Raw genomic sequence first — 19496 nt, forward strand, 5'->3', positions numbered from 1 at the left:
TTTTTCCCAGGGCAGAAATTGTTAACACGAGGGGTCATAGTTTTAAGCTGCTTGGCGGAAAGTATAGAGGAGATATCAGAGGCGGGTTCTTTATGCAGAGAGTTGTGAGAGCATGGAATGCGTTGCCAGCAGCAGCTGTGGAAGCGAGGTCATTGGGGATATTTAAGAGACTGCTGGACATGTATATGGTCACAGAAATTTGAGGGTTCATACATTAGGTTTACCTTACATGAGGATCAATGGTCGGCAAAACATCGTGGGCTGAAGGGCCTGTTCTGTGCTGTTCTATGTTCTATGTGCAAGTCAGGTGAATTGGCCATTCTAAATTGCCTATAGCGTTAGGTGCATTAATCAGAGGGAAATGGGTCTGGGTGGGTTACTCTTCGGAGGGTCGGTGTGGACTTGTTGGGCTGAAGGGCCTGTTTCCACACTGTAGGGAATCTAATCTAACCTAACCAAAGACACAGTAGGGATTCTGTGTCAGCTTCTGTGCTAAATACAATTAAGTGTGGAATATCTGGTGCTCCTTGGATGAAGCATTATTTTCTTGCTTCCCAACGTAAATGCAGTTTTTAAGATCATTGGCAAAAGCAATGGGGGGGAGAATTTTTTTATACTTAATAGAAAAGTTTTATCCACTTTCAAACCATGCCTAAAACCTTTCTCTTTGACCAAGCTAGTATTTCTTTATGCATTTATGTGTCAGACTTTCCCCATCAATATTCTAATGAAGCCACCTGAGACCTCCATCAATGTTAAAAGATCAAATCCAAGTCAGACAGTTGTGAGTTTAAGTCTCCATTCAGAGTAAAACTCCAGGTTGACCATTTAGTGAAGCATTGAGAGAATGCTGCATTGTTGGAGATACTGCTGCAAGATTCATGTCAGGTGGACATGAAAGAATTTGTGGCATTACCTCAAAGTAGAACAGGGGAGTTAACCCTGGCACCCAGGCCAATATTTGGTATTCAATAAATGTAACAAAAACAGACTACTTGAAAATGATACATTCCTGTTTTTGACAATTGCAGTCTATTGTTAATTGCATTGTGCATTTTGTGGACTCGTATACTATCTACACATGTACCAGCAGAGGGAGTCTGACAGAAAGAAGAAGAAATACATGATTTATCATTAACTGCTTTTGCAGTTCTAATTCTTAAAAAATCTCCACCTAGATATGTAATTGTTTCTGCCCAAGACCTTCACAGGAGTTGTCTGACACGTTTCCTATGTTATAATAGTGATCACACTTCAGAAATACTTCAGAGACTGCAAAGCACTTTGGGATGGCTGGTGGTCATGGAAACCACTGTGTAAAAGCAAGCTTTTCTTTAACTGGATGGTTTTTTTCCCCAAAGAACCAGTTCAGGCACAATGGACCAAATGGTCTTGTCCTGTGCTGTATAACTCGCAATGTAGTTAGTTGAGGAGAAAATATTGGCTCGGGCATTTTATTACAACCTTATGCTTTGGAGGGTGGATCTCTGCTTATATGATATCATACTTTAGAAGCTTCAGCCACAGACGGACTGTTATTTCTGTTTATGTTTCAGTCATGATGAGAGGTCAGCGATGAATATAATTCCTAGTTGGTTTCAGTGTAGCTCCTATTTCCACCCCAGGCTGCTGCTGAGAGTTGCTATTTATTCTGGCACTGTCTAGCTTGACTCTATATGTGTTGACCTTACTTTGGGGTGAACTTGGACTGAGTTAGGAACCTCTTTGAGCTAACTGATATGCTGTGGTAATTCCCTCATAAAAACTTGTTAGTCTTTCTTTTGTAACATGGCAATTTTGATACATTAATGGCAACACGAGTAAGGCCATCATTTATTTACTTCCCAACTCTAGTGGTCCTTAGAAAGATATTGGTGAGCTACCTCTTGCAGACCACATGGTATTAGTATACCAGAACTAAATGGGAGGAAGTTTCAGGATTTTGACCCAGCCACAGGAAAGGAACAGTGATATACTTCCAAGACAGGGTATTATGTAGCTTGCTGAGGAACTTGCAGAAGGTGTGTTTCCAGTGCCCTGATCCTTTAGACATAGACATCTTGGGTTTGGAAGGTGTTGTTGAAGCAGCCTTGGCAAGTTGCTACAATGCATTCTGTGGATGGTGCGCACTGTTGCCACTGTGCATTGTTGGAAGAAGGAGTGAATGTTTAAGATGGTGGGTGGATTTGATCATATCCATTTAATGTGAATCTCTGATATTATCAGTTGATCTATGGTCAAGCTGTTAGACTGGGTCAAGATGTATTGAAGTCCAATATAACATGCTTCAGTGGAAAATATTTCAAAAATCAGTCAAGATTACGATCTGGTATTGAATAGGAGTACGTCAGGCCAATTAGAGAGTAATGCTTTCTTTTTGTGATAAAATGCAGTCTTTGATAGTTGTTAATAGGTCTTGAGCTTAGATGGTATTCTGAAGATCGTGCCCTCTTTCCTCAGTGTTAATGTAATTCTATTAATTTGTAATTGTGCAGAAAATCAAAATCTATTGCACTTAATAAAAAGCCACATTTTCTTCATTCAGTTTGTTTGGTGATTAATTCTGTTCAGTTGGAAAAACGGCTTTAGTTTTCATCTGTAGAATCCTTAAACAATCTAAAAACAAATCCCGATTCCTGCGTGAAAGTCGCAGATCCTGTAGCATGCTTCTAATGTATATTCCATATAACCTTGTGTGGCAACCTTATGTTTGTACTCATGTCCCTCTGCAGTAAGGCTGCAAAGTTGAGTTTAATAATTCTAGCAATCTCTGAGGTAACATAACAAAATAACCACAAAAGACAGCATAATGTTGAAGGAAATGCACCTGGGGGTAAACTTAGTGAAACCCTACATACAGGTCTAGAGATCATGATACATGGTTAACATACTCCTATGTAGTGGAATGCAGCCAGCAGCATAAATGTTAAAACCAACTGAACGCCCAGTTACCCCAAACATCTGCAGTATTTTGTTTTTATATCATTAATCTGTGAGTTTCACACTCCGAACACAAGGCTGCCACATGAGCTTTAATGCAATGTGCATGTGAAACAGGGCATAGAATTTCTACAATGACTTTGACATGCAGCCAATGCTATTGTGTTACTCCTTGCCTGCTCACAGCATCAGGAAGCCAAACATCTTGACAAACAGGTCCTAATGAAAGCACATCTAAAAGAGATGGTGCCCTGTGGTTGGGGCATGTGCTGGGAATCACTTGAGAGAAGAATTGGACCTGGCAAAGAGTGGAGAATGGCACCTAATGAGAGAAAAAGGTTGCAAAGATTCAAATACTACACTGGCCAGGGAGCTGGAAATGAGGGCAGATGATCTACATCTCCAAAGGCCAGAGAGGACTCCAGACAGTAGGAGAAGAAAGCTAAGGACATCAATGTCAGAGCTCAAGTGCCAGTGATCTGTAAATAGTGCCACATGATGTTCAATGACCTTATTTAAATGGTCCAGATCGCAGAAGAATTCCACATTTGATCACCTTCTACACCAGCCTCAGCTTTCATTCAATTCACCACGTTACCCATCACTCAACTACCACCAGTCAGGATCGCCCTCACTCAACTACCATCAGTCAGATTCTCCCTCACTCAACTACCATCAGTCAGGATCGCCCTCACTCAACTATCATCAGTCAGGATCCCCCTCATTCGAGTTTTCGAAGCAGAGAGGTTGTTTCCACTGACAGATGAAACTCGGACTAAGGGGTATTGACTCAAAATTAGGGGGAGCAGATTTAGGACTGAGCTGAGGACGAACCTCTTCACCCAGAGGGTTGTGTAGCTATGGAATTCCCTGCCTAGTGTAGTAGCTGAGGCTAGCTCGTTGAATGTTTTAAAGCGAAGATAGATTTTTGAACAGTGAGGGAATTAAGGGCAGTGGTGACAGAGCAGGTAAGTGGAGCTGAGGCATGAAAAAATCAGCAAGGATCTTATTGAATGGTGGAGCAGGCTCGATGGGCCAGGTGGCCTACTCCTGCTCCATGTCTTGTGTTCTTATGTTCTACCATCAATCAGGATCCCGCTCAATCAACTAGCATCAGTCAGGACTCATACTCATCTTTATTTGCTAACCCTACCCTGACACACCATGGTTACAACCTCACCCCCACACGATGGAGCTTGCTATTCAACCATAACCCCTAACAGCACCCAAACAGATTGCGCAACAATCACTGACACAGCTCTCCCACTCTTGGTCGAACATGTCATATTTTCCTGTTGGCTGTTTTTTTTCATTTTGGGCGTGTGATGATTGATGGCAGATAGAAGATAGAAAGTGGGGCAGTTGGGGAAATTGGGCTTGAGTGAATTGGTAGGAATCTGGGATTAGTTGTTAGTACCAGTAGGAAGGTCTGGCTTTCTGCTTCATGTCAAACTTAACTCTTTAAAGTTAAGAGGGAAGGTTTACAGAAGCGCAGTAGGGAGACTGTGTCCAAACTGGCTGATAGGCTATCTAACCAGCACTGCACACTGACTGACCTGATGATTGGCTTGGCTTGCAGGCCTCTGGTGGATGTCAACTGTGCACCCTAACGTCTTTATCAATATGGTGTCAGCTGAGAATCTCGTGTGGTGCTGTTACAGTGTCCCTACCTCTGGGCCAGAAGCTTGGGTTCAAGTCCCACCGACCCCAGAGATGTGTAATAACATCGCCGAACAGGTTGATGAAACAATACTAATGATGTCGACCACACTTTGGATTCTGTGCCATATTGGATCTAAAGAAGTCTCTTTTAGCTTCACCAAGATCCAACTTTGCTTCCCATCGTTGAAATATCACTTTCCACGATGTTCGAAAGTGCGTCATAGCCAAGTAGGTAATTTTTTAAGTGTAGCCATCCCAGTAATGTTGGGAATGTAACAGCCAATTAATGCAAGGTCACACAAGCAGCAACGTGAAGATACTCAGTTTTAGGATGATGACTGACAACTGAGTATTCACTAGGACACTGAGAAGACCACTGCTTCTTGTAACAATCATCTGAGAAGGCAGACAGGACCACAGCTTAATGTTCCATCTGACACTGCAGCACCCCCTCAGTTTTGGAGCAGGGACTGTCAGCTCAGAATTTTGTGCACGAGTCCTTGGAGTGGGGTTTGAATGAACAAACCTTCTGACTGGGGGCGAGACTGCCACCCATTGTCACACATTGACCTCATAATGCTTACTGGCAAAGAGAATGTTATGTCCGCCCTTGGGCCAACACAGGGTGGCCATTAAGTCCTGGTTTGCAAAACATAGCTAAATGGTCAGTAAGAGTGAGAACAAGTAACTGGAGGCACTGAAATATTCAACAACAAACCCCATTAATTTTTACTTAGTATTTACTGCACAGAAACTCACCATCCTGCCCAACTACAGTAAGCTGTGCCAGAGTTTATACTCCATGTAAGTCTCCTCCCACATGATTTGATTCAACCCTATCATGAATATCCTTATATATTTATCTAATTTCTCCTTAAATACATTGTGCAAATCACTGCCACCTTTCCACGTGCTTACATCTTTTAATGTACAGGTATTGCCTCCGAAATGCATTACTGGATTTATTGATGACAATCTTAAATATTCAGCCCCATGTTTTGGCCTTCCAATTCTATCAAATGCTTTCATAACTTTAATGATCTTTATTAGGTGTAGCCCCCTTCACCCTCACCCTGCCCCCCCCCCCCCTCCCCAACCCACAGCATTCTGTTTCTGTGTAAAAAGACCAACAATCTGCCTTTTTTGATGTTTATAACCAATTTTTGGATTTGTTGCCTGTATTGTGGTATGATGCCTGTAATTGCAGTTTTGAAAAGCAATCCCAGTTGGTAAAAATGCTGATTTCTGAGCAATTAATTAATGCATTAATAACATGATTGAGATTTTCAATGTGGACTAGGGATTGGTATGATACATTATAAAACACAAATGGTCCTGGGTGTTCACTCTTGGCCTGATGCACTAGGTGGGGGATTAAAAATGATGCACTTTTGATTTTGAAGCCTCACAGCAATGTAATTGTTTCCAGATCGCTGAATCTCTCATTTTACCAGCAACCTTCCTATAATTCCTTTCAACTCTCAAATGCCCAACATTCCAGGGCAGGACAAAGGAAATGCAACTGAGACACTCTGAAATTCTCTGCAAAGTAGGGGAGCATTGACACTAATGACTGACAGGCGCTCACGAACAATCATTCAAAATGGCAACTACTTATTCAGAAAGTTGTGTCACTTTTTGAGTCCAATGTGTATATGGTGAGGCAGAGAGTGAATGGAAAGGCAGGAAATCCTGCATTCCATATCCCATAATCCTGTGAGATATCCTGCCCAAATACCTGATCAGGAATCAGCCACTTGAAGGTCCACAGCAGAAACTTGTGACCCCTATTCGAGTTCACATCATCCTCAGATTGAGGGAAAGCCGAAAATGCGAAATTTCATCCACTATCTTAACGAGGTACTGGACAACTAAACTTTCATCTTGATCATCAGATCATCATTACTGGAGAATTGGAATGAGATAAAAAATAATTATTAGTTTGAACAACAACTTGCATTCCTTAATGCTTTTAACTTAGCAAACCATTCTACAGCATGCCTCAGAAACATTATCCAATAACCTTTGGCACTGAGCAACATAAGGAGATATTAAAATGGGGGAATGTGGATTTGAAGGAGCATATTAAAGGAGAAAAAGAGAGGCGGAGGTGTTCGGGGAGGGAATTCTGGAGCTTAGAGCTGGCAGCTAAAAACAAGGCCACCAATGGTGATGAAAATCAGGGATACTCAGGAGGCCAGAATTCGAAGAGTATTGAGACTTCAGAGGATTGTTGGGGTGGGAAGAGGTTACAGAGAAGTGCAAGACCACAGAAGGATTTGAAAGCCAGAATGAAGATTTTAAATCCAAGGTTCACAAAGATCTTCTCCAAATAAACTTCAAAGTATTTAAATTTTTGAAGAGAATGTAGTTATAGACCTGCGTGAAGCAAGGGCAGAGGAGTGGGGAAAGATATAGTGATTTGAAAAGGCAACCTCAGTGTTATATCCCTCCTTGGTTCTGTTAAACAAGAGTAATGCTATCCCATTACACGTGCAGATGTGCTTTGTGTATTTTAAATTAGATTATTTTATGTGTGCTCTGAGGTTCGCTCTGGGCACCAAATAATCGTAGAAGTATAATTGGCAGACCAGGCTCCAGTGGTTCTGTGGCAATGTCCCTATCTCTCAGCCAGGAGGTTTGGCTTCAAGTCCAACTTGCTGTAGAAGTGGTGATAACATCTCTGAGCAGGTTGATTAGAAATAATCTATAATTGGCAGAAAGAACAGCGAATTAACAGTGGGAAAAATTTGGCAGGGAGGTCTTTAGCTGTCAATGCCTGGCTAGCTATTGCAAATGGTTCCCATTGCGTTATCTCCCTCCCATTCCCCTCCTAACGGTTAGTTTGTCTGGGATTTTTGATTGGATAAAATATTTCAAAATCTTTCTGATGAATGTGCTTGCATACCAATCAAGACAACAGTTCAAAACATTGGAAACCTAAAGGTCTCTAGATAAATCTATTTCTTCCTGACTCAATAAAATGTTTTAGATTTAGTCATTTTGACTTGTAAAGGGCAGATCTTCACAGGAAAGTATTCAAATGGGGTTTCCAGGTGACTGGATATAAGAGGATGGAAGCTGTGCTCTAGTTGTCTAATGCTCTGATTAGACAGTGTCCTGTGTAACGACATTCAGTTCTGGCTACTGTACTTCAGGTAACGAAGTCCTGAAGAAAACATAGCACAGGTACACCAGATTGATAAAGGGGTTAAATATGAAGATAGTTGCATAGATTAGATTTATATCCTAAATAGTACAGGCAGTTAGGGGGGTATCTGATTGATGTGTTTAATATGATCAAGGAATTTGATAGGGTGAAGAGACCAGAAATTGAATTTTCTGATGGTTGTACTAAATCTACCTTATTTTTTATTATGAGATATGGACATTGCTGCATCTGTTTCCCATCATTGTACCCTTGAGAAAGTGGTGTTGAGCCACCTCTTCAATCTGAAATGGTGAATCTTAATACAACTGTGTGGCTTGGAAGCCATTCTGGAGGGCCTTGAGAGTCTGACACGTTGCTGCAGTTTGGAAACGCATGTAGACTCTGCCAGGAATGGACAGCAAATTTCCTTCCCTGAAGAACACCAGTGAACCAGATCGGTTTGGATGACAATTGATGAAAACGTCATGGCACCACCACTGAGCCAACCCTTCAATTCCAGCTTTATTAATTAATTGAAGTAAATTCCAGCAGCTGCCTTGGCAGGATTTGAGAACATACTCAAGCAGCATTAACCTGGATCTCTAGATTACTGGACCAGTGACATTACCACAACACTACTGTCTCTGCCTGCTCGTGCCAACGTTATGGGAGGTGGCCTCTGGGAGGATGGTGAGCATTTCTGTCAGTGCCAGACCAGCAATGTCACTGTGAGAGATGGACATGGATGTGGACACGGATGCCTCAATGTGAGTCCCTATCAGTTGCCTGCTGAGACATCATCAGTCAAGGAGGTCCAAATAAACCAACTTGGCCTTTGGGGCGGAGGGGAAATCCCACTGCCAGGAATATTAACAGACATTCTTATGGACTTTGATCCTTGAGCCCATGCTCCTGGGACACGGAACCTCCAATTTCAATATTTGCTCTGCCTGAGGTAGACAGTCACTTCCAATCAGCGTCCACACACAGTGGTGTTGTGTTGGAGGGGGGCGAATGTGCTCAGGCATTGTTGCACCAATTGGTTGGCACTCCCGGAGAAAATCTCCTGAAAGTGGGGTTATATGGGAGAGGAGTCCGCTATCACCGCGCCCCCCCACCTTCAAATCTAACGTTATAGGTCCCAGAAGACTCAACCCAGCTTCCTTTGGTGGGCGATCTCCTTAAAGGTGTCTCCTGGTTAAAATTAGAGCCTTATGAAAACCTTAAGATCCCTCACCAAGAGGCAGCCATGGCCGAGGTCAGTTGAAAATGTTAAAACTGAGAACAATTGGTGTTTTTTTTTAGGAACGAATATGAAGGGATTTGGAAGCAAGGCTGGGGTTAAAACTACAGACTGACCATCCACTCACTGAATGGAGGATGAATCTCCTCCTATTGTTCCTGATTTCTAATGGGCAGTGCCTTATTCATACAGGCTGGCATGAGGAATGGGAGGAATCTTAAGATTAAAAAAGCAAGAGAAGGGTTAACTGGACAATTCAAAATCCTGACCTGTTGAACTTACTGCTGAGGATGATACATGCCTTTGTTTCCTAGATCCGCTTGTGCTTTGTGAACGGTGCAGAACTTAAGTTGGGCTCCATGACGATACCATGCATACATTCATGTGTTATTTCTCCATCGGAAATCAAAGCTCTTAAGTGTAACAGTCGAAGGCCCTTTTTTATTGACACTGTCAACAATGAAGCTAAACACTATAATGGCCTGGGACAACAGCTCTTTATTTTGTTTACATCCTAGACTGTGAACACAGGTTTCGAAGGGCTAATGTTGTCTGGCTAGGAGGCAATCATTTCTCTACTACATTCTTCTGTTCCCACTACTCTGCGCTGCCACTCTGTAAGCATTTTTTAATGGACCCATGAAGTTTATGGGGGAACACCTTTGAATATATCCTTCAGATAGTGAAATATTGTGATGTATGATCTTGTCATTGACTCTTAAGGGATTTCCAAATTGATCGCTGCTTATGGTGAGATGCTTCTTAATATATAACATTTTGAAGTCTCGACTTGAAATTCTAATCTTTCAGAGGCAAGAATGTTTAGCATACAACGTTGTAGTCAAACTTACCAATCATTATGCCCCTGCCACAATCTCAATGAGATTACTACTCCCTGTTCTTGCAAAGAAATAAGTCAAATTCACTTTTAAGAAGTTTCTGAGATCTGGAAGATGGTCACTGACCTTGTATTGAAAATGTCTGGTTTCAACAAAAGAGGGGTGTCCTGTGTTTGGTGACAGCCCACCTGGCAAATCATTAACTGGCCCCTGCATCAACGATGACACAAAGAGAAAAACAAAATTCTGCCAGTTTAAAAAACAACTCGCTTTGAATGAGTAAAAATAGGAGCCAAGGACTTGAATTATCTTCAAAAATGAAGCCCCAGTTGTTATATCCCTAAAAGTTAGTAGACTTCAGAGAAAGATTACTGATGGACCACAGCTGAATATGAAGAGTCCAGGTGGTAATGTATTTACAAGAGACTGTAAATGAACTTTAAGTATTTTTTTAGAAGGGTCTAACAAAGTTTTATGTGTTAAAATAAAATAGCCTTGCAATTTCAATAGTTCCATTCACTTAAACCCATTGTATTTTCTCAGTCAATAATACAATGCCTTGGGGGCTCTTATTTTCATGATTAAAGAATCCTTTGCCACCATCTCCTCTTTCTCTCTCTCTCTTTCCTACCCCCCAAGTGGAGCTTTACTGCTTGTTTTTAGGAATTTATGTTTTGGTGGAAACTTTGCTAACTCCCACATTCTGTGCAAAGAGACAGGCTTGGTGATTGATCAGATGTGGAAGGTCAGCCCCTTTATGTAAGGAACCTTCAATGAATTTGGCAGTTTGGCCTTGCACTTATTTTCATTGGCAACTTCTCAATCAAATTGGGGTTTTTAACACCCACACACACACGTGCACTCGTGTGCACACATACAGTCTCTCACACTTTCATTTATACACGCACTCACACACTAACACACACTATCTTTCATACTTTCACTTACACTCATGCAAACTCTCATATACACTGTCTCTCACACACACTGTCTCTTGCATACATACTGTCTCTCACACACACACTGCCTCTGACATACATCATCTCACAAACACATGCAGTCCCACACACACACTTTCTCTATCACTCAGACACCCTGTCACAAATACACTCTCATACTTTCACTTACACATTTTTTCACGCACCCTCTCACACACACACAGTCTCCTACACTTTCACTCACACACAAATACGCACACTCTCCCACACATACAAGCTCACACAGATTTGCACACACAAATACACACACAGACACGTACACACACAGACACGTACACATACAGAGACATTTTCTCGCACAGACACAGACACTCTCACACCCACACTGACACACAGACACACTCAGTCAGATGCACTACACATACACGCGTGCGCGCACGCGCGCACACACACACATAACAATCATACAGGCACAGACATACACAGCTACAGCAAAAGTGACTTGGAGGAAGGAAGAATAATGAAGAGTTGACAAACTGTACTATCCACAGTGGTCATGATGTGCACAATTAAGTGCCAATTTCTATGTAAAGGAATAGAAACCATCAAATGTTGGAATATTAAAGAACACCTGAGGGAATTTAATGGAAAAGTTCCAATTGTGACAGCAATTGTTTACAGAGAGTGCATTTGACTGTGCATGTGAAAAGGAAAATTTGCATTCCTATAGCATTCTTCATAGTCACCAGACACCACAACAATATTCAGTTCTGGAGATGGGTCACTGGACTCAACACGTTAACTCTGCTTTCTCTCCACTGATGCTGCCAGACCCACTGAGTTACTACAGCAATTTCTGTTTTTGTCACAAAAGGCTTTATAATGAACAGAAGCACTTTGAATTGTAGTAATAGTTGTAATGTAGAAAATGCAGCTGTTAATTTGCTCAAAGAAATTTTGTGTACAGGAATGTGATAATGACTGGATAATCTGTTTTTGTGATGTTAATTGTGGCATAAATATTGTCCAGGACAAACTTCCCTTCTTCACAGTAGCATATTGGGACCTATCATGTGCACCTAAGAAAGCTGATAGGGCCACAGTTCAGGGTTTTGTTTAACAAATGGGACCTTTAATACCCCAGTACACTGCCAACCTAGATTTCTGTACTTAAGCCTCAGAGAGATACAAGCGTGTAACTTGCTGACTTCAGGGGTGAGAGCGCTAATCACTGAGCCACAGCCGACACTGTTAACTGATAGCACGACAAGTTGGAACTATATTTCAGCATGAATCAGGTCCTGCAAGAAAAGTGTGTATTTTTCTTCAGCCACTACAGGCCTGTGCTGACATAAATGGCAGAATGAAGAACTTTTGAACTCAAAATTATAACTTTGCCAATCTATTTAATGGGGCTAGACATGGAAATATCCAGTATTTGCCGAATCAGTGGGGAAATCCTTGGCATAGTCACCAATTCAGAACGGGAAGTGTTACAGTCACTACACATGTGGTCTTATTAAAAGGTTCAGCGGTTAAAGCGGGTGAAAAATACATCTTTGTTTAAGAATGCTTGCTTTGTTCTAGCTGTGATTGCTTGCATTAAGGGCAGAGGGAAAGGGATACTTGGATTATATCTGACTCGATTGGGAAATACTACCACATCCTCCCGGGACTTTACAATTTATATATATATATATATATATATATATATATAAAAAACAGAATCCTCCACACAACTATAAATAAAATTCAAAAGGAAAAGTTTTAGCTGTGCAAATGTTTTCAAATCTGGCCACCATCCTGCAGTCATATTCCTGCACACTGTGAAAGAAGACATTCAGTCCGAACAGGGAATGGGATGGCTCTAGCCCAATGGTGTGCGTGGCATAATTCCCTGCCATCCCTAACATTTAGTCACTTAAATATTATTGAATGTTTAAGCGGTGCAACATTTTTGAGTTAGGATACGAAACACCCACCCTTGAAAATGCACGTTGCTTGACTAAAAAATGACACAGCTCGCAGCTTGGCTGCATATGATGTGGTTTCTCAACATCCCATTATAGAAAGCCATGGTACAGAAGCATCAATATTACAGATCCCTGCCTATCCTTTATTCCCTCCTTCATAGTGAACAAGCATATCTCATATTACTTTTGTGGTGCTAAACCTTCTTTTTCAAAAAAATGTTATGACTTGTGGGTTGAACATTTGGTGTGGTGATGAGCCACACAGACGGGAAGGTCTTCCATTAACCCACACCATTCACAGAGCTTGAGATCTCCTCTCCTTTCCTATCGAGGATCAACGTTTGACTTGGCCCACACTGCAGGATGGGCAGTACGATGCGACTTCCCATTACACATGGTACCAGATATCAATGGGACTGCACTCAATGGCATTAAATACTGCTCTGTGTAACAGGGGGTCAGTCTGCTCCTCCCATTCTGCACCACAACCTAAGTCAAATTCCAAGCTCTTGTCTCTGTCCGATCAACGTGATCAACTCACCCTTTGTCAAGAAGTTTACAAGACTCAATTTTCTTTCACAAGTATTGCTGATTATTGACCTGAGCAAGTAATACAATCTGAAGAAATATTTTACTATTTGCAGAGTGAATTAATTTATATTGTTGACGGTTACTTAGGGTTTTCAGCTGCTGTATTATTCATTTATTACATGAATGATGTACAATTTGCAGCACAGAAACAGGCCATTCATTCCACTGTGTCCATGTTTGTGTATATCTTCCAAACTAGAATTCACCCAATTGACTTCACTCCAGCTAACCAGCAGATACTCTTATCTCTTTCCTCTGTTGCGTGTTTGGTTAGCTTCCATTTAAATCTATTTTAGCGAGTCACCTCAACTACTCACACATCACAACCTTACTACTGAAGTGATGTAGAAAAGTTATTAGAGAATCATAAATCGATTTATTTGAATGGGCCAGGAGAAAACAGTTTTTGCTGTTCATGATGTTAATATGGGGAATGTATTACCTATAAAACATCTTTACAGATTCAATCCAGACTGATTAACTCAAGTGAGGGAAGAGATTAAATTTATGATGAGTATTGACACTAATGAACCTAGTCACAGTAACTGGAACACCTCCCTCCCCTCCCCCCAATCATGACTTTACTGAAACTGGACAAGTTTCAAAGATTCAGTGTTGTTTATTGTAAATTCAACATAGTAACAAATGTGAACTTACCTCTTTTCCAAGATTACAGGACTGCATTGAACCAATTAGACACATGATTTGTCACAAAAGTCAATTCACTAAAAGAATATTAGCAAGTTCAATTGTCTGATAAAGCCAAAGAAATATCAACTTCTGTAACACCACATGGACTTTGTCAGTACAAAGTCATGACATTTGGAATGAAAAATACACTGGTAGTATTCCAATGATTAACCTATAAAGCCATTGAAGGACTGTATAACAGTATTGTTTACAACGACAATTTAGTTGTTTTTAGCCAAACCTGATCAGCTGCAAAAAGCCAAATTGGGAAGATATGGTTAAGAGTGAATTTACCAAAACAAAATCACTATTTTGGGCCACACTGTGAGACAACTCCAAGTGACAGAAAAGTGACAGTCAGGGCTGTTTTGGATTTTCCTGTGCCTCAGACAAAATATGAAATTTTGCACATTATTGACATGAAACGATTTCACCTTGTGTTAGTACTTCAGCTGTATTGTTGCACCTTTAATGAATTTATAAGGAAAGACAGACGTTTGAATAGACATATTGAGTGTCAGCGTGCCTTTGAAAACCTCAAAGCTGAGCAGATAACTGCACTGGTTTTAGTCATGCCAAATATGAGAAGCCATTCAAACTGGCTGTTGGTGGCAGCCACCTCAGTGTGGGCCTGTTTACTGCAAGATGATGAACAATCAGTTATTATTCAAAGAAAGTGACCAGAAGCAATAATGATATTCAACAGTTGAGAAGGAGGCACTGAATCTTGTGTTGACTTGGCATCATTTGGAAATGTACATTAGCAGCAATGTGGAGGATCCTGGGCTGAATCCTATCTCAAATGTTGTGGGCAAAGTGTCAAAAAACCCGAGCGGGTGTTTTTCATGCTATTTTCCTAAAGCCAACTCCTTGACGATGTACAACACTCTTAATGCACATATCTCATCTTATGTACCTTGATTCTCTGACTCACTGTAACTGGAACAACTAGGGCATCTTGGATTCACTGACACTGGTGCCATCTTTGAAAGACAGTTGTGCACCCGATCAACATTGTCAATTCAGAGCTGCCCTACTGGCAGTTACTGGCCAGTTACTGGCACTCGCCTAGACATGGCAGATAAAAGGAAATTGGGGTCCCATTTGCAAACAGGGATCTGGAGGTTCTCGTTGACAATATCCTCTTTCCCCAAGATTGGCAGATGAGTCTATGATACCAGATCCTGCAATCTTGGTCCAATGGTCCCACCTGGGTCAGTGCAGTCTCAATGATTTGGAGCAACACCTAGCAGTGTTGGAGAAAGGTCAACAACTTTTTCTGCTCTGCCAGGGTAAGTGCCATCATCTCCTCTCTGCTACCTCATACTGACTTTATCTCTGCTATAGTTCCCACTTCCCATTAAAGCTCATGCTTATCACTTTCCACTGCTAATGTTGTGTATATCTTGAAACATCTTCCCTCTTCCACACTTATCCATCCAATTCTCCCATTCCATTAACTCTGAATGCACTCTGCATGTGCTCCCTACTCACTCACTAAAGGCTCCTTTCCCTCACCCATACCATCACGAACATTGTGCCCAATTTCATCTCACATCATCCCTCCCTTTCTGTCACTCCAAGAGAAAACAGCTGAAAATAAGGCAGAAAGAGCCAGGGCAGGTGTTGTATTGACCAATATTTGGTTTCTCACTCCCTATGATGAGGGAATCTTTACTCTGACTGCTTTGGCTGGCTGAGTGATTGTTTCCACGCTCCTGCACTGATATCAGAGACTGCCCTTAATGTATTGTGCTGGGACCCACTGACTGAACAACTATTCCCCTTAGACTTTGTAATGCTGCTCAATGGTGTGATGGACAGACATACTTTTGAGTGACAGATACATCCTGTCAGTGGAAAATACCATATGCATAGTCATAGCATCTGGCAGTATGATATGACTTCCTTAACATTCAAATTTTTGAGATATGTTGTCTTTCTAGGAAAAAAATTACTTCACAGAATTGAGTATTTCTAAGAACATATTTTTGTTATGATTTTTAACATCTCATTGTATAAAATGGTTCTTGAATGGAGGGTGATAAGGGTTAAATTATAGCATTCATCTTGGGAATTAGGAGCTCTGATCATTGTTTTTGCTAACCACTGTATTGCTGACAGCTTGTTTGTAAATTTTAGACGGATTGGCCCTTTAATCCGATGCCTTCAGTTCTGTTTGAACCGCCCTTAAAATGAAATAGCTGCCAACCTGCTGCTTATAATCCAGATCAAGTTTGTAATGATTATCACCAATTTTCACAGACAAAATGGCACCAGAGCAAGATGTTGTACACAGTACTGATCTGTGACCAATGTCACTTAACAGTTAATCGTGTAAGGAACTTTTCAAAGCACCTTTCGCCAAACTCTAATCCACTCAATGCTGGATAGTAATGATGGATTGGCAGCAGATTGTTACAAAATGAGTAATATAATCAAATGGGCTCAGATGATGTTACAAGTAAAATACAAAAGGTGACCTTATTTTTAACCTGAAACCTGAGATTGTGCTCTGTTTCTCCCCTTCTTTCTCGTTCATTTTCTCTTTCTCTTCTTTCTCTCACTTGCTCTCAGCTTCTCGTGGTCATTCATTTACTTTCTCTCTGTCTCTTTTGATCCTTCTTTCAACCCCCTTCCCAACTCTTTCTCTCTTTACACCCTCCCTCTCACCCCACGTTTCTCTCTCCATCCCATGATGGGGATGTGGGGGAGGGAAGGGTTGTGGACGGTGGGAAGAAGAGGGAAGGAAGGGTGTGAGGGAGTGGGGGGAGAGGAAGGTGTGGGAGATGGGAAGGGATCGTCAGGGCACACCCTGGGATTCAAAGGAGCAGTGGTAATGTCAATTGCTCAATTGCTACCTGCTTTACCCAAATTACAGTAGCTGTCCAGACCCTGAGTTCATATATTTACTCCGATATAAATATAATAGTTAACAGTTGTGTGGAAAGAAAGAAACAAGCATTTGAAGTATTTGTTATATTTGACAGTCATCAGTGTCTCCAGCTAATTGAGACAAGAAGCCAAACGATGTTTTATCAAAAGCAGCAGATTATTGAACATTTCAAGGAGAATCCCATTCTACCTCTTCCTTTTATTTCCTCTCAGATAAATTTGACTCCCCATGCAGTTTTTTCCCCATGTTATTAAAGACCTCATTGAATTGACCGAATATGTTACCACAGCTTCCTCCTTGCTGCTTTCCTCCAGCCTTGTGAGATAATAATCTCAGCTGTTGACTTGCCTTATGGAGCAGCCATTGGGTGGTCGATGAAATTAAATTTGCTCTATTACAACGGGTCACTGTCAGGGGCCACTGATAACATCAGGTTTAAGTTCTTTGCGGGCTTTTCCTTTGAGAGCATTGCACAAGTTTCCTTCTTTCTGCTGGCAATCTCAGTTAGGAAAAGTCTTCTGGTCTTCCTGTCATTCTTTGTATAATTTTTTTTACTTTCGCATGACTGAGGCTTGTTACTTAATTCAGTGCTAGTGTTCGCTCCAGGTCAGAATGACTCTAGGTCAGAAATGGGCTGTGTAAAATCCTTTGACTGTCATGATTTTACTTCATTCTCTATATTTCCCAGACCTTCTAGTTCTTGTGTCCGCTTTCCTTATAGACTCTCCAGCAACACCTTAAACTTAAAATTCTGTTACGAGCATGTTAAAATCCCATCCCTGACCTCACATCATTTCCCAGCCCTGTAAACTGCACTGGCTCCACACCGTGCACATATCCATCCCTATCCTTCACCTTCCCTTGACGGCTGTATTTTCAGACTGGGTCTGAAGCTCCGGTATTCTCTCTACAAACCCATCCTCCTCTTTTATTCGCCTCTTTCAAGATGTTTCTTAAGTCCTGCCTCTTTCAGCAAGTTTCTAGTCACCTGACCTCGTGTCTTCTTATGTGATTTAGTGGTAAACTATGTTTGGGAATAATCCTGGGAAGTGTATCAGGCGTTTCACTGTGTTAAAAGTGCTACCTAAATGTGTTTGATTTAATTTGATTTATTATTGTCAAATGTACAAAGATACAGTGGAAAGTACTATTTTATATGCTATCAAGACAAATCATACTTACATAGGTACATCAGAGTAATAGAACAGAATGCAGAATATAATGTTACAGCTACCAAGAAGGTGCAGAGAAAGATCAATTCTAGTATATGAGAGGTCCATTTAAAAGACTGATAACAGTGGGAAAGAAGCTGTTCTTGAATCAGTTCTAGTCCACCAGGTTTATTTGAAATTGCAAGCTTTTGGAGCGCAGCTCCTTTCTCAGGCATGGAATGTTAGAAAGATGTAAGACACTGTATCTATGAGCAAAATGTTACCAACTTTAAAACTAGCTTCCCTTGTTGAATCCTTTAATCAGTTAGGAGGTAGACTGCTGATTAAAATTCAAAATTCAGATTCCTTTCGAGTCTTTGTCCCAGGATAATTAAAGGTTTTATCAATGTACAAGAGGTGACATCCCAGGTTAGACAATGTGTTGTGTGTGTGAGAGAGAGGGTGTGTTTGTGTTTGAGAGAGATAGACAGACAGACACACACACTCTCTCTCTCTCTCTATCACACACACACACACTCTCTCTCTATCACACACACACACATACACACAAATTATTTCATTCAAGATTCTTTTCTGTCAAAAAAGTGAAACCTGACCTCAGCTTAAACCATAGACAGATTCAAAGCGGGACCTCACACCTAAAGGGCAGTGTCTAACCTGGGATGTCACCTCTTGTACATTGATAAAACCTGTAATTATCCTGGGACAAAGACTCGAAAGGAATCTGAATTTTGAATTTTAATCAGCAGTCTACCTCCTAACTGATTAAAGGATTCAACAAGGGAAGCAAGTTTTAAAGTTGATAACGTTTTGCTTATAAACACTGTGTCTTACACCTTTCTATCATACCATGCCTGAGGAAGGAGGTGAGCTCTGAAAGCTTCCAATTTCAAATAAACTTATTGGACTATAAGCTGGTGCTGTTCGATTTTTGACCTTGTCCACCCCAATCCAACTCCGGCACCTCCACATCTTGAATCTGTAGGTACTTGTTCGCAAACTTTTGTATCTCCTGCCCAATGGAAGAGGGTGAAAGAGAGTGTAGCGGGAATGGGAGTGGTCTTGGATGATGCTGACTGCTTCCCCGAGGAGTGGAACGTGCAGACAGAGTTGATGGAAGGGAAGGCTGCTTTGTGTGATGGATTAGGCTATGTTCACAACCCTCTGTAATTTCTTCGAGGAGAAAGTGAGGACTGCAGATGCTGGAGATCAGAGCTGAAAATGTGTTGCTGGAAAAGCGCAGCAGGTCAGGCAGCATCCAAGGAACAGGAGAATTGACGTTTCGGGCATAAGCCCTTCTTCAGGAATGAGGAAAGTGTGCCCAGCAGGCTAAGATAAAAGGTAGGGAGGAGGGACTTGGGGGAGGGGCATTGGAAATGCGATAGGTGGAAGGAGGTCAAG

This window comes from Chiloscyllium plagiosum, chromosome 21 (genome assembly GCF_004010195.1).
Source record: "Chiloscyllium plagiosum isolate BGI_BamShark_2017 chromosome 21, ASM401019v2, whole genome shotgun sequence".
NCBI lineage: Eukaryota > Metazoa > Chordata > Chondrichthyes > Orectolobiformes > Hemiscylliidae > Chiloscyllium > Chiloscyllium plagiosum.